The 3669-nt window shown below is 40.9% G+C and overlaps 1 protein-coding gene across 1 annotated transcript in view; it reads left to right on the top strand.

The window, feature by feature from the left end:
• The window catches only part of LOC116103189 (zinc finger protein 345-like), a 32204-nt gene that overhangs the window by 2675 nt on the left and 25860 nt on the right, over positions 1 to 3669 (top strand). The gene's annotated exons all lie outside the window — the stretch shown is intronic.

Raw genomic sequence — 3669 nt, 5'->3', positions numbered from 1 at the left:
CCTTCCAGAACAGTGCATGCTCTTAAGCACTTAAGAGCACATCTCTCCAGACTCAAGCACATAGTTTTATCATATTCTAATTATCTTATTTTAGTATAAAAATTTTACTTTATTATATAACTTTTTCCTTATGCCAAGGCTCTTTATTTTAATCTTTCTTTTAAAAAATATATTATAAATATATAAATATACATTATATATATATATATTTTTTTTCTTGGTTTTTAGAGACAGGGTTTCTCTGTATAGCCCTGGCTGTCCTGGAACTGACTCTGTAGACCAGGCTGGCCTCAAACTCAGAAATCCGCCTGCCTCTGCCTCCCAAGTGCTAGGATTAAAGGAGTGAGCCACCACCGCCCAGCTCCAAGTTACTTTTGGTCATGTAGATTTATTACAGAGAAAGTAGCCCTGACTAAGACAATACATTTAAATAGACAAGTAAAAGGAAGGCACATAAACGGTCAGCTGGTAAAGGGAGAACAAACAACCTCAAAACACTCAACCCAAATAATCCTCAAGGAAATGAACTCAAACTCACAGTGGGGATGACGTCACCTCAGCCCACTAAAGATGGCTATAATTATAAAAGAGAAAAGTGACAAGTCCCAAGGAGCATGTGAATGGAAGGGGAACCGTTCCTACTGCAGGGTGGACTGCAGATAAACGGGAGTATGATGCACAGTAAAGTAGTTCTTCAAAATAGGAGCATCACATGTCCAGCACTTCTACTGTGCATATAGAACCAAAGGAAATGAAATCATTGTGTAGGGAATATGTTTTCATGGCCATGTTGCTTACAGCATTACTCACAAGACTCAAGAAGTGGAAACAACTTTAGAGTAAGCTTACCATCTGGTGAGTAGATGGAATGTGGTGTCGGCACAGAAGGGAATACTATTCAGTCATAGAAAGAATGACAATCTGTTATTTGTAACAACATAGGTGGAATTAGAGATGTTTTGTAGAATGCCATCTTCCATGCTAAGCAGCTGCCCTGTATCAGTCCCTGGATCATCTGTCTACTTATAACAGTCTGTATGATGATTAGGCTTATGGACTGTTGATATTCACTCACAGGAGGAGGGGGAGGAGGAGGAGGAGGGGGAGGAGAAGGAGGAAGAGAGGAAGAGGAGGAGGAGGGCGAGGAGGAGGAGGAGGAGGAGGTTGTTGGATCCTCACTTGAGTTTGCAGCCATGCCTCTTAGCCCTTGGCAGGTAATTCTGCCCTAATTGCATATGGCCTCAGGGAGGTGCAGGAGTATATAGTCTGGGAAATGTTAACAGAGCTGGTCTCTTTCCTGTAGCCAGCAGGGAGCTCTCATCTATACTGGGTGCAGACTTTTCAGTACAGATGCTTTATGCTCCCCCACAATCTGCCAGCAGCCCCATACTCACACTGCATAACTAAGCCCATAAACTATAGGTTCCCCAGGGTGTCCTTTAATGGAATCTTACTTTGTTTTTTGTTTGTTTGTTTGTTTGTTTGAACTTTATGAGGAGGCGGTTAGATATGGTTGGTTCCTACCAGGGAAGGCATTTCACTCAATTATCTCACTCATCTATGGAAGTCTAGGAAAGTTGGTTTCATAATAATTCATATTACAATGTTTACTGGAGTTCAGAGATAATTGGGAGGGTAAAGGGAAAGCATTATTTTGATAGAGAAACTAGAAATTTTGCAGTGTTATTCCTCATGAAGGTAACTTACATGGAACAACCATGTAGTATGAAATTCAGAAAGCTTGAAGAGCTTTGAAAGCTTTCACCATAAAAAATATTTAAAGGGGTGTGGTTATACACCACATAGAGTTGAAATTGTCAAAAATTAGTTGTTATCTCATTAGTAACGAGTAAACACATATTATGTATATCCTTCGTGTATCAGTTAAAATATGCTTGGAAAGTGTGTTTCAACCACAAATGCAAAAACGTTTTCACTGGATTGAAACCACAAGCTGGGGCTGGAGAGATGGCTCAGTGGTTAACAGGACTGACAGCTCTTCAAGAGGTCCTGATTTGAATTTCCAGCAACCACATGGTGGCTCACAAGCATCTGTAATGGGTTCTGAGGCCCTCTTCTGGTGTGTCTGAAGACAGCAACAGTGTACTCCTATACATAAAATAATTAAAAAATTCTTAAAAAAAAAAAAAAGAAAGCACAAGCTCAGTGTTGTTTTCTTTGATCTGTATCCTCATCTACAGTAGTCTGAAGGAGAATGACCCCCATCGCCTCTATATTTGAATACTTGGTGCCCAGTTGTACCTATTAGGGTGTGAGGTTTCCTCCAATCCTACTTTGCTCTCTCTGCTTCATGGTTGTGTTTCAAGATGTAAATTCTCAGCTACTGTCTAGCACCATGCCTGCCTGACTGCTGCCATGCTCCCCACCATGATGGTCATGACTCTAATCCTCTGGAACTGTGCGCCCCAAATGCAGTGGTTTATTTTATAAGTTGCCTTGTTCATGGTGTTCTGTCCTGGGAATAGAAAAGTAACTAACACATCACAGTATAAACTAAGTATTAATGGGTTAGAACTTTTTTTTTTAAAGAACCAATTGTTTTAAAACAGAATCAAGGTTTCAGTTTTCTCCATATATGTGAGATAATTTGCTATTACTTATTTCAGATTGTTGCTAATGTAATGGCTATGAAGTTATGTGACATAGTTGGTTTACCTTGACTTTTTCTAAAGATTATTTACTTGAGCATCCTTTAAATTGACTGTTGGCCTTGTGCCTGTTTCTTCTAATTTTAAAAATGTGAATAGGAGAAAATTTAAACTACACACAGGGCCTCACATGTGTATGTGCTGGACATTCCTGCGTAGAGGGATTGCCTCTCACTTCAGAGCTTAAGTTGCTTCCAGATAAAACATGTACTCACAAAACACTTTCATCAAAAATGTATTATTAATTTTTCTCTTGGGTCCACATGGAATAAGTGCAGAGTACATAAAAGCCTGGCGGTTCTGCTTTCAATTTGTATCTGCCTCCTTTACACATCGCTCAGCTTTTACAATGTCCTGTTCCAGCTCCCCAGTCCCACTGGTACCTCTCTTTGAGTTCCAGAAACTACAGGACTGATAAACCCCTTTAAGGAATAAAAGTTATTTCAAAGCAATTGAGGGGCCTAGGATAGAGCATCTCCAAATGAGGGCAGTTGAGGTTGTACAGAGAAGCAAGAGTCACAGTGCAAACCAGGTTAGCCTACTAATACTGCCTTGCAGAACCCAAACTGATCATCAACCCAGCCACACTTGACTCTTAGGGATGATTAATTATACACACTCTGCCCCCATTTTCTCTAGTTAAACCTAAATGTCACAAAGACAGTCTTGAGGGACCACTGGAACCCTCATCATCAGTAGAACAACCAGTGCTCCTATCCTGTGAGCCATCTCTCCAGCCCCTTGTTTTATGTGAGTGTTCAGGGAATGTGTGCACCCAAGTGCAGTGCTGTAGGAGGCCAGAAGAGGGCTGGGTCATAGGCATCTGTGAGCTGTCTGGGTGCCAGGAACAGGCCTAAGGTCCTCTGTAAGAGCCAGTACTAACTAACTAATTCTTAACCTCAGGAGCCGCCTCCTTTGAGCTTTGGAATCTTTACTCACCTCTTTAGTTGTTCACTAGGACACTGTAACAGCAGAGACAGGAAAAGTGAAGTGAATTGTA

This window comes from Mastomys coucha, unplaced genomic scaffold, assembly GCF_008632895.1.
Source record: "Mastomys coucha isolate ucsf_1 unplaced genomic scaffold, UCSF_Mcou_1 pScaffold21, whole genome shotgun sequence".
In the NCBI taxonomy this organism is placed as follows: domain Eukaryota; kingdom Metazoa; phylum Chordata; class Mammalia; order Rodentia; family Muridae; genus Mastomys; species Mastomys coucha.
The sequence above is the reverse complement of the archived record's forward strand: the minus strand, read 5'-3'. Positions and strand labels throughout refer to the sequence as shown.